Genomic DNA, 14,069 nt, shown 5'->3' with positions numbered 1-14,069 from the left:
GTATGGTACAGTTTTTCCCTGCAAAGGCCAATCTATAAATCGTGGAGATATTGCAGTACATTGATTTCTCTCCTACCGTGATTTCACAAAACTCAGCACATGACGTATTGTGTGTTTTTTGTTTTAGTTGTTTACCCACCCTTGAAATATTCCCTTGTACCCATGCCAACCGTGAAATATTCCCTTGCGACGTAGGAATGAAAAGTTTGCATACACGTTGATCTCCACGTTTTCCTTAATTAGGCCACTCTATTTATAGACTGATTTTATTCAGATAATGTTTTAATAAGATCAGGAAATAATTGGATGATTGATTAACTTTAAATACATCTTCTAAATACAGTTTAAATAAGAATATAGAGTTCTATTTGTCTTCGGTCTCCAAAATATCAATGTTTTTAACACGATTGGAACTAATTTGGGATAATTGGATTTTTGTATTTTGCAAATTTCTCAAAAGTGTTAGGTGCCATATAGCTGAATGATGCAAAATAGCAAATTACTCATAAAAACAAGTGTGTAATATAAAAAGAAAAGCAGATGAGATTGCATTTGTGGATTGAATCGACATTACTTCACCATCCAATCATCCAAAATTAGTTCCAATCGTGTTTCATGAAGATTTCGGCAACACATGATTTGCCTCCGCGACAATGATCCAAGATGAAAAATAACTACCACGCGATTGTGAAAAAATAGATTAATGTGAACGTGAAAATGGACAAATATCAAAAATGGGGATACACATGTAAAGATATAATAAAGACTGGATGGTAGCAAAATTGTTTGTAGAAAAAAGAGAAATTAGAGGACCTAAATTGGATGTAAACAAAACAAAAAATACCCAGTGTAAGCCATGGAGCATATCAGAGTGAGAGAAGGCATAACTGTGGTGAGGCCTTCCAGGACAGTGAAAATAAATCAGAGAAGGACTACCTATGAACGAAGAAAAAAGAAAGGAAGTTGAGAGATGGTGCACACTCTGCATCAGCATTGGGCGACAGTTTATTTTCTCTTTCGTTGATATCGTGAGATGTTATAAAGTGCTGAAACTGTTAATGAATCTTTTGTAACCGATTCTTCTTATATATAATTGTCTCTGCGTTTTGTAAGTATTCAGTAATTTGGCAAGGTCACGGTGACTTTCAACAACTGTACTGGTAATTCATTTACGGCTACAAAAACGATGACAGTGATATCGATGATGATTGGTTTTCGCCCACTCTGATTGCTTTTCGCAGTTCACGTAAGAGAGTCAAACTAATTAATAATAGCCGTTAAAGTTGCAATGGGATGATTTAAAGGGATACATTCAGATACACTTGACTCACACAGGCGCAGTTCCGACGACCGTTTTCCTCTAGTTTGAAGGCAAAACAGTGAATGGTTATGACGCAATATGTCAACAAGGGATCTTGCACGAAACGTTGGAGGTAACTTGCCCAACCACACAATTTCACATATTTTCACTATGTTGCAAAGGCTTGGTTCACTGTAAGAATAGCTTTGTAGTCGATGGGGTTTGGTCGAGTCTAGTCTCATAATGGAAAGCTTTGTTGTAGCTATAGTCTGTGAAATCTTCCATGCCGAAAAGTTATTCTTGCGCTTGCAGACGACTTTTTGGTGAATTTGTTTATTAAATAAAAATATAGATGCTTTTTTAAAACGCAAGGTCGGATATGAAACCTGAAAGCACCGTACAAACTTTGGCTTACAATACGTGATAATAAACATGTGATATAGAAATATCGTCTCTAAATTCGTGATTTCCCTTGCAAAGTTGATGAAATTTGACTTTTTACGTCAAAATATGACCAAAATATCCAACCGCTCGTCTTTTCAGACCCGGCGCGTAATGCACTTGCCTTCGCAAAACGACCGGCAGACACAAACAATCTGCATCATATCTTGAACTCAACGGGTTGCTGTCAAATGTAAAAGCATTATTTTACACAATGGATATTGTTAATGGACACTTACAACAGGACGTGGGTATTTTATTGTATTTTTGGCTGGAACTAATGTTAGAGTTTGATATGACAGAGTATGTGTGTTATATTTACCTCAAGAATGGCTTTTTCACTGACTTTGAATGGTCAGTTTCATTACAATTAAGCTATACCTGTTGTGATTTTATGATAGCAACGAACTATTCAATGTTACCTTAGAATGTATATACGAAACTTTATTTCTTCCCGGTTCGAATGCGTTTCCATCTTTTGCAATAAAGTACTCAGTAGATGCATTGACAGGCATCACTCTTAACTCAACAATCTCGGCAGACATGTATTTTAAATATAATGTAATGGATAGGCAACCAAGGCAGACATGGAGGTTACAACACTCTATTATAGTCGTAAAGAGTCGAGATTGGTATCCGTGAAATGAACACAGATCGCATCATTATTGTAATAGGATTGATAAAAAACAATGATGACCGGAGCAATCCATTGAGTTAGGTCTATAGAGTCCTTCGTACGTTCGGTGTCGTGAAGGTAGACCTGTAACCACAATAAGACACCATATTTCTTTCTAAAAGTATGAGCCATCGATACATTGTGGATCATAATGATAATTGATTTTCAAACACTTTACAAATACAGTGTCGTCACTCAACACAGAAAACCAAAAAAGAAGTGGATGCCAGGCTGTAATGCCCACATAAGCCTAACAAAGAATGACCCTTCGTTGAACTTCTCCGACACTCACTCACCCGTGGCGAAGAGAACATCTGTTTATGAAAGTTGATTAATCCGAATAGCATTAGTTTTTGAATTCGAGAGAATATTTCTCCTCTCTTTTGGTGCGTTCACTTCTTGAGACGATTTTCCAATATTTGAATAAAGTGTGTTCGTCGTTCCGTTTCTTTGCAATCCCGGGATACCAATTCTATCTACCTATAACATCTCGTCAAGTCTTCTCATCGGAATTAATTTTGTATCAGGTGACAAAATTGTTCAAGTTTTCAAAGAAATGGATCTATTAGGAAATGTAAGAATTCAGTAGTTACACCAACATCGAAAGTTAGTTATAAGGGCCCAGAAAATATGTTGCTATGTCAGTTATTGTGCTGATGGTATCATTGACCTTACACAGAGACACGTATGATTATATTCCCGATATAATTTTCTGATATAAAAGTGCTATATGGCTAATATATTTCATAAAATATACAGCCAAGTTTGAAACAACCTTATTTAGTTGACCTCGTGACATTTGTGTAGACTCAGCAGAATTGTGTTAATAACAGTGTATTAACCATTGAACGTCAGTCACGGATCATCACACCCCAACTACAAATTTTGATTTTCCCTTACAAGTGTCTCGGGACACATTTTTTCCGAAGCTGCTCTGAAAGGCCTAAACGGGGTGAATTTTGAGGTAAAGACAAACGATCAGCAAAATGTTACTTTTCAAAAACGCGAGGTCGGATATAAAACCTACAAAACACCGTACAAACTTTGGATTACTTTTAGTGTCATGCCTGACACTAGACATATGATATAGAAATATCGTCTTTCGTAATTCGCCTTGCAAAGTTGATGAAATTTGACTTTTTTAACGTCAAAATCTGACCAAAATATCCGGCCGCTGGTGGCGCCTTTTAGACCCCGCGCATAAATTATAATACAGGCAGTGGCCTTCGCAAAACAACAGGCGGGCCCAAACATTTAGCATTCAATCATCCATTTGGATGGGTTGCTTTCAAAATGTAAAACTATTATTTCACACAATGTACAATTGATCTTATAATACTATTCATGCAGACCTTTTATGTAATAAATGTAAAAAGTGTAAAAATGTATCAAATATAAAGAATGTATTTCGTGCAGACTGTAAGTGAGAAAATGCTAACGGCGACTATTGGCCATTGTAGCTCAAAGAAAACAGGGCATGATTTGTGAATGGCTCGTGTGTTGCATTCGCATATAACTATTCTTACTGAATATGGATAACTATTTGCCGTTAACAGTGTACAATTTTTAAAACGAACAATCAATACATCGTGTGGCTGGATTTCTCAAAGTATGACGTGAAAGCAATTGTATTGAAGGCTGTACCCAGACAATTTTGTTAAACTCGTTGAAATTATTTTAATTGTCAGTGGAATTGTGTACAAGTTAAAATGACACGGATGTTTCTACATCCTTTGTTTAATTCGAGATTTAGATTTTAAGAATGTATATTCGGAAGAGCAGCTTCCCCGTTGACACAATAGTTCCACCTTACCCAGTATCTAACTCTGCAATTTTGCACATCAGCTGTACCCACATATGATCAGAGTTTCTAGACGTTAGTCACCATCAAATTTTCAGTTCTCACTATAGGGATCCCATATTTCCTGTCAACAGCGATTTACAGTATAAAGCTGTACACCAGAGAGCTCTAACTTTTTTGTCCCCTCTCAATCTGCCCCCTCCTCCCACTTGTTTGCGCTTCTTTACTGCTTCGTTCCTTCTGTCAGCTTAACGCTCAGATTATGGTGCCAATATTGCGGAGACTAGGGCCTAACTGAGCAGAGAGATTAACTATTGAAACATGCACTTAGTATGTAACACTGGTGAAAGTAAACATAAAAGCGAAGCAAGTGTTCAATCTGTACAGAATCACTAAAATTCTCTTGCCGAAAACTTCTGTCGTACGGACAGCCGCGCATGCGTACTATGGTGAAGGAACCGGGACGGAATGTGCACTGAACAGATCAAGGGACTATGTGATCGACGACCAGTTACTAGGAGAATGCAATAGTGTAACCTGGAAATTGCAAGTTCACAGATTTTGCAACAATTTCCCCCAAAGTTCCTCCAACTGACAAAAGTCAGTTAGTTTATAATCAATCTTTTTACACCACATGACATAAGAATAAATCAGGAGTATTAATTTATATTGACCATGTGCGTGCTGTGTCTGGATTTCTGCTACACGACATGGTTGCTTTTGTTCTGTCTCTCCAGTAATGGCCAATAGAAATTCTAGCCTAGTAGTTATATTTTCCTATAAATAATTGATATCAGCAAGTATTAAACAAGAGTCAACGAATATTCACGGCTCGCATGGCCGCTCCTCTACATAACCTGAACATTCATACAAAATATTAAAAGTTAGAAAACATATTGATAATTAGTACACTAGTAAATTGCTTCTTGACTATGATTTCAAATTTTAATACAGAATAATTAAATCACTCCCTCAACTATAATTTAATCCATCCTGTTACATTTCTGGCGACATTACTGACATTGAGAAGAGCTTTGACTGTGACTGAGTTCGTCACGTGGAAAAATTGACCAATTTGCTAAATCATCAACGAGCAATATGAATTACTGTTCATAATGCTGTCATGAATTTTATTCTGTAAAAGCAACTACATTTTCCCTTTCTTCCTCCTCCATAAAGCATTTTGAAATGCAATGAAATGGCCTTACCAACACGATGCACCGTGCATAATATTTACTTACATTATTCAAGAGCCAGTGGCTGAAACTCTAGTGATTTTTTTACTAGTTTTGTTTCTAATATCAACTGCAGTTTCTTGTTCTACTCCTCTAAGCATGTTGAGTGTTCACCTTGTCAACTCAGCCTAGCGCCTGCACACGTGTATACTTCATTGATTATGTTGACAAGTGAATTCCGACCCGGACTTCAATAAAAGTATAATCAATAGTAGTGCACTTTACTAGTATACCCAGTTAATATGTATACAATACACGCTAATTTTATTGCGAATGAGAATTCATGCTGGAGACAATCGATGGTATTGTTGACAAACCAAATCTAGTCTACCATTCAGTCTATCCAGTTGTCAACGATATTATTGGAAAATGCACACAGGTAGTTTAACAATCTGAACACTGGGTATTTTTTAATTGATTTAGGAACAAGAACATGAAACTGCATTGTCTGAACAAAAACCATGTAAAGTAAATCTATAATTACAGCTTAAGATACTTAACGGTGTTATTGAAGGCCGGTTTCTAAACATGGGGATTTCAATGCAGCTGTCGAAAGCATCATGATGGCGGCGGCAAGCACAGCATGGCTGTGTGCCCATGCTTGTTCCACAAAATTTCAAAACACGCAAGGGATGTTTCAACAAAAGAGACATCCTTGTTTTGATATAGATAGGAGAAAAATAGACCAAAAAGCAGCCGTTTACATAATCTAGCTAGGAGAGGCAGGGACGATTTCAAAATACAGTTACAGCCATGCCAATATTTTATAGTGATAAGTTTACATCACTTTAGTCTATTCTTGTTCCTTGTACCAATTAACTTTCATTACACTCTGAATCAACATGGTAACTTTGGAAAAACTTTGAAAATGATAACGTCATTATATTAAACAATTTCATTTTAAATTAAGCACTGGCATGGCTGTACAACTCGGAATTTAGGTTTCAGAGGAGTATACGGGGTATTCTAAACATTTCATGGAGCATCGTTTGGGGAAAGTATCCATTTTTCTTGTTTGCACGGACTGTGTCTATGAACTAAAAATGTCTGCTTTACAGTGATTTTTGGAACAAGCACTGGCACAAGCAGGTTATTTTTAACCAGGTTTGTGTATCCGGGTTGTACCGTATATGTGATCAACGATAACGGTACATTGTTTCCGTGCATAGCTGTGACAATGCTTCGCCCGGTATCATATAAACATAATTAATAGTCGACCCAATATAAAATAAAAACCCCACGTGGATAACGTCTATAGTGAAAGTCACGATTAGGCTAAAGTAATAACATTCTTTGTTTTGCGTCCCCAGCCGCTTAGGTCTTTTAGGGTTTTCATGAAAACACACAGTGTATTTGAGTATGGCATTTTAGGACATAACAGCTTAGCTTTTCAGGACAAAAAATGTTGTTACAATTTTTTATTTGCTGCAATCAAATTACATTGTGTTAATTTTCTTGTGTGTGTTTTTCAGCCGCTCAGACGCGTACCTTTTCCCATTTTGAGTGGACGCAGAACAAAGAATTCAACATTAGGGAAAGACTGCATTAACTTGCATGGTCCCTTAAACCTGGGTCCTTGCCTGACCAACTCGGGTGACAAAGAGAAGACTTTTAATCCCCCAAGGTGTTAATGTTCCATTGTTACGTTTATCTTATCCAGCTAGTGCTATTGTAGGAAAGTCAGATCTGTGACATTTATCCTCTGATAACTAAGTAGGGAAGTGGGGTATTCCTAAGTTAATGGGGCTTTCCCGTAATGATTACTTTGGCCTTATCCATGGCGGCGATTCAACGCCACCTCGTCAACGGTGATATGGCAAACTTCACGCAAAAAACACCTATACCGGCCCAAAATTAATATTCTTTTAATTTAATACTTTAATGAACTCTAAATCTCTGTTGGGTCAGTTGGCAGCGGCTTGGAAGGTTAAAGCTGATTGCTAGGTTTTAATAATTTACAGCTACTTAGTCTAAAACTAAAACTGTGGAGTAGCTGGTTTACTGAAATGAAGTGATTCATTAAAGTCAATTATATTCACCCAACAAATCGACTACAACTCTCCGAGACGCTTCTTCGTCTTTGTCTTTTGTCTGACAAGAGTACAGAAAGGACAAATAATAAAGATCGGTCATCTGAATGAAAATGATAAAATTGCTACGGAGGGCTTCTCTTAAAAAAGAATTGGTCAAATTGCATAGGTAGAGAGGAATTTCTTTTTGTTTCTACCTGGCAATATCGACGTACCTAACCTTCACACTGACATCTGTCCACGATTACGTTCTTAAAGGTCTTCACAAATACAACAGAGCTGTCGGGTTCTGTCACCAGTACGTTAAGATCCCGGAAGGATGACGGTACACATTGACCAGAAAGTCCAAAGCGTTCAGCAGATTCACCATTTCTACAATCACCTTGGCAAACAAGAGTAGTAAAGTTTATTGGATCGATCACATTCCATCTTTCCAAGTTCAAGGAGCTTTGGACATCGACGGACAAGAGATAACCTTGACATGTCTCTTCTGGTATTTTCTCGAGCATTAACTGATGGATTTAAAAGAGAAAGGATTTGCTGGTATTAATATTATTGATTTTTCAATAATGTGAAATCACAAAATGATGTATAGCATTGATAAAAGTACAAATATACAATTATATATATATATATATATATATATATATATATATATATATATATATATATATATATATATATATATATATATATATATATATATATAAGCTGTCTTTCCCCATATTTATAATCACGTGCAGAATGCACTGGCCGACAATCAGTACGGATTTGTTAGGGGGCGCTCCATTGTCACCAACCTTATTTCTTACACAGACCATTTATCCAGAGTTATTACATGTAATGATCGTGGCCAAGTTGATTCTATTTACCTTGATTTCAGTAAAGCCTTTGACTCAGTCAATCATAGACTTTTACTGCATAAACTCTCCCACTTTGGCATTCATAGTAACATTTTGAATTGGTTCTACTCATATCTTAGTAATAGAGTGCAGCGTGTGGTACTTAATGGGCACTTCTCCTCATGGAGTAAAGTAACTTCTGGTGTACCTCAAGGGTCTCAGTTAGGTCCGCTTCTATTTGTTCTCTATGTTAATGATATTAGTTCTTCAGTTTCAAGTTTCATGTCATTGTATGCAGACGACTCAAAATTGTATAGGCAAATTTCTAACAACTCGGACTGCAGTTCTCTCCAACAAGACCTTAACCATATTGAGAGATGGTGCACGACATGGAAACTAAAACTGAATTTTAAAAAATGTATGGTTATTTCCTTTACGAACAAGAAAACTCACATTATGTATGATTATAGTATTAATGGTGACAATTTATGCAGAGTAACATCAGTTAAAGACCTTGGTGTTCTTCTCATCCAAAATCTAAACTACTCTGCGCACATTAATACAATTACTGTAAAAGCTTTCAAGCTGCTAGGTTTTATAAAACGTAACTCACGTAATTTTAGCAATGTCAACACTCTCAAAACCCTGTATATAACACTTGTCCGGAGCCAGCTTGAGTATGCCAGTCAAGTATGGTCTCCACACCAGCTGTATCTCATTCACCGTCTCGAAAGAGTTCAGTGTAAATTTCTCAAATACTTGTGCGGTAAAACTGGCATAACATACTTATCTGGCTACTACAACCAACTCTGTACCTTCTTCAAAATCCCATCTCTACAAGAGCGTAGGAGTTTTATGGATGCCACCTTCTTTTCAAATGTATGTTCTCTTTTTATAACAGCTCCGAAATTCTAGAGCGTATCTGTCTGCATGTGCCTTCCTGCACTCTGCGCTCAAAACCACATTTTAAACCTAATGTATCAAGAGTCATTGCTCATTCCTCAACATTTTTACAGAGAACTATGAAAAATTTGAATAGTATTTTAAACAATTAGACTTTTGATATTTTTAATTGTAACTATGGGCAATTTCGCAGATTTTTATTTAATAATGTTTATTCTTTTTAGATCTGTATTTTTTACCAATGATTGTTTTTTTTTAACTGTGTTGTTACTGTCTTTGTTTCATTGTTGTGCTCTTTGTTAGTTTCTTTTTCTTTTGCTGGAACTGTAATTGGGCGAAAGCCCATTGTTCCCAGCCAGTAAATAAATAAATAAATAAATATATATATATATATATATATATATATATATATAATTATTATATAAACGTACAATATTGTCTATATAGAGATGACGGCTTGGGTGTAATACAGAACGCCACTGGCAGAAAAGAAGACAGAATGACAAAGGACTTACATAAGAAGTTCAATGACCTCCGCCTGAAAATAACCATTGATGTAAACAGAAGTATCGTAAACTTCCTTGACATAACTCTAAACTTGAGCAACGGCCAATACTACCCATACAGAAAACCTAACGACAACACGGTATATGTCAATAAGAAATCCAACCACCCTCCCTCCATAATTAAACACATCCCTGATACAGTTGGAAAGCGCATCTCCTCCATATCAAGCGATGAGAGTCTGTTCAACAAGGCATGCAGTGATATTTATAGTGAGGCACTTAAGGCCAGCGGGTACAATGACCAGTTAAAATATACACGTGTTGACAAACCGGCAAAGAAAACAAGAAACAGACAGCGTAGACTTAGGGACTGGTCAGTTCTTCGGCCTGGGGGCCGGCGGATTAATGGGGGGGGGCGTCACCATGTTTTTGAAATGCCCAATAAGAGGGGGGGGGGGGGTCAGTGTGTTTTTGAATATCGACACGGAACATACTTGTGTCAAATGCATTGTGTCAGCCACAAATTTCATCATTCAGTTGCATTTTTCGGCGCGCCCTTCGGGTAACTTTAATAGTAATAAGACATATTTTTCAGAGCCCCGTCCTAGTGCAAAACTTTAATATATCAGACATATATATATCTGAGATATCTGTACGTTTAAAATTTTCGGCGTGCCCTTCGGGGGATTTCTTTAAAATATCAAACAATATTTTTCAGCATGCCCTTCATCTGTATGACTTTCATATATCAGATATATATATATATATATATATATATATATATATATATATATATATATATATATATATATATCTGATATATGAAAGTCATACTCTCTGTGCTCAAGTTCACAGATTGCCATAAAGCCATTGTGGTGATAGCCGGGAGGGCACATTGTATACATTTTGTGTATATATATATATATATATATATATATATATATATATATAATATATATATATATTATATATATATATATATATATATATATATATATATATATATCAGAGATATCTGGATGTTTAATATTTTTCGGCCCGCCCTTCGTGCGCAGTAAATTATATATCAGAGATATATATCAGAAATATCTTTATGTCTGCAAATTGAAAGTCTATTTTGCAAAGTGGACTAATCATTATGAAATTTGCAGTTTATATGTAAAGCATGACAAGCTCCTGATACTTTTCTGTTTCCTCTATGAGAATTCAGTATTAGAAAGCAACATGCAGTAATACTTCACAATCACATTTTTCTTACAACAGTTCTGGACATCTGGTTATTCATAAAAAGAGTGGAGTACATTCACAGCTTATTTAAAATACTATATTGAAACTTTAGAATTAACACTTTTAAGTTCCTATCTTACAACTGACATGACAACAATTTCATTAAAACGTAGAATGACTGAATGTTTAAAATATACCAAAAAATTATATATATATATATATATATATATATATATATATATATATATATATATATATATTTAAAAACTATCTACTGTTGATTGACCAATCAGAGTGCTCAATTCAGGGTGTTTTATTTACTCGTAAAGCCTTGGTCACCAAATTCCAGAAACCAATGACAGCACTGTAGTAAAGTACTGTCCAATCAAAAGTGAACATGTCATATTCTGTAGACATCTGGTACGTTTTAATATTCAAATTTGGTAACACAGCAGAAACCAGCTGCAACACAAAATCTGCTGTGCCCTAGGGCATTTATATAATGTGCCCTAGGGCATTTATAGGATGTTCCATTACATTGGAAGGCTATTTCACAAATAAAAGTTTTAATTCATATCCTAAACATGTTACATTGACAAAGGGGACGGTTGACGTAAACACATTGAAAACGAAAATATATCAGTTAGGGGCGATAGTTTTTAAGTCGGATAAAACCCTCGTACTCGGGCTCTTCTGGTATATAAAGTCCAACCCTACGATAAAATGTCTCGGCCTGCGGCCTCGACATTTTATCGTTGGGTGGACTTTATATACCAGAAGAGCCCTCGTACTGGGCTTATCCTATACATATGTATTTATATATGTATAAATATATATATATATATATATATATATATTATATATATATATATATATATATTATATATATATATATATATATATATATATATTTAAAAACTATCTACTGTTGATTGACCAATCAGAGTGTTCAATTCAGGGTGTTTTATTTACTCGTAAAGCCTTGCAAATTCCAGAAACGAATGACAGCGCCGTAGTAAAGTACTGTCCAATCAAAAGTGAACATGTCATATTCTGTAGACATCTGGTACGTTTTAATATTCAAATTTGGTAACACAGCGGAAACCAGCTGCAACACAAAATCTGCTGTGCCCTAGGGCATTTATATAATGTGCCCTAGGGCATTTATAGGATGTTCCATTACATTGGAAGGCTATTTCACAAATAAAAGTTTTAATTCATATCCTAAACATGTTACATTGACAAAGGGGCGGTTGACGTAAACATATTGAAAACGAAAATATATCAGTTAGGGGCGATAGTTTTTAAGTCGGATAAAACCCTCGTACTCGGGCTTTATCCTATACATATACACACTGAATTATTCAATTTTGTATACCACCTTTTCTTTTACCTTTGTCGCGCGCAGGGAGGTCACCCTGTTTTCGAAAGTCGGAATGGGGGGTCAGCCACTTTTTGACGTTGGCAAAAAATAATCCACCTCCCCCCCCCCCCCCCCAGCCGAAGAAACTGACCAGTCCCATACATGGTACAACCTACCCTACAGTAAGAGTGTGAAAATCAACGAAGCATTTCCAAAAAGATTGTAATTACACAAAGTTCTCAATAGAAATACAGTCAAATTAAGCTACGGCTGCATGTAGAACATGGACAGTATTATGAAATCACACAACAAACGGGTTGCCAAGCGCAATGATAACAAACTCACTGTTGTATCAAGGCAAATTGCCCACTCTAGGGAGCTTACCAGTCTAAATGCTGAATCTATAAAGCTACTTTTACAAGCGATGCCAAAGACGCGAAACATTAACATCGGCCTAACTGACAATACATTTCAACACACTCTGCAAATCATGTCCAATCTTTACGAAGCGTTGCATTAAACAGCACAGAATTATCAAAGTATATCTGGCACTTGGAATTAAAGAACAAACCATTTAAGATATCATGGTCAATCCTATCTAATCAAGTAGTTACTTATGTGTGTCTAAAAATGCAATCTAACAGAGAAACTATTCATAATCAATGCAGACAAGTCCAACATATTAAACAATCGTTCTGAGGTGGTCTCCAAGTGCAAACACGAAAACAAGGTTTACTTGTTAAATTTCAATCCTACCCACCACAACAACAAATGGTTTGGCCTAACTTGGTACTTATATGTAAGCAACTGAAGCAAATTTCATACATTAAAATCTACCTATCTGGCGATTGCGTGTATGCGTGAAACTTGAGTAATTAATAGGTGCCAAACATACTTGGTGTGTCTCATCTGTGTGTGTATGTATGTATGTATGTATGTATATATATATATATATATATATATATATATATATATATATATATATATATATATATAGTCCCAGAGGCAGAGGAGTAAATTGCTCCGATGTAGGATTGCAGAGAAATATTACAAGTATATTTGGTGTACCTTGTAGCCTTCTCGAGCTTCACGCATCTGACAGTCAGATAGGTAGATTTTATTGTATGAAATTACGTAATTATGTAAAGGTTGCATGCATGCTTGCATAGATGCGCATATTATACATACATACATACATACATACATACATACATACATACATACATACATACATACATACATACACACACACACATACATACATACATACATACATACATACATACATACATACATACATACATACATACATACATACATACATACATACATACATACATACATACAGAAATAGAGACAGACAGACAGACATACATATATACCGAAAGGCAGACAGACAGGCCGACAGACCGACAGGCAGACAGACAGATAGACAAACCGGAAAACAGGTGGTATCACTTTCTCTGGTCATAATTTGCCCTGAAATCGAGTATGATCAGCGAAGAACTAGTACATATATAAACTGGAAAACTTCAGGAATTAATCAGTTCCTAAACTACAAACTGCTTACTCACCTTTCCACCTCGGAGGCAACCACATGACGTTTCAATGTCATCATCACAGCCACATCCAACGTCTACCGTAATCTCCAAGTCTACATGCCTTGGACGCAGGAGTGACTGCAACGTGTCTGTCAGGTCGATTGTTGAGATGTCTTCAGAGCGAACAAATCCATTCAATCTCTC

This window comes from Ptychodera flava (assembly GCF_041260155.1).
Source record: "Ptychodera flava strain L36383 chromosome 3 unlocalized genomic scaffold, AS_Pfla_20210202 Scaffold_27__1_contigs__length_13241970_pilon, whole genome shotgun sequence".
NCBI classification, from domain to species: domain Eukaryota; kingdom Metazoa; phylum Hemichordata; class Enteropneusta; family Ptychoderidae; genus Ptychodera; species Ptychodera flava.
The sequence above is the reverse complement of the archived record's forward strand: the minus strand, read 5'-3'. Positions refer to the sequence as shown.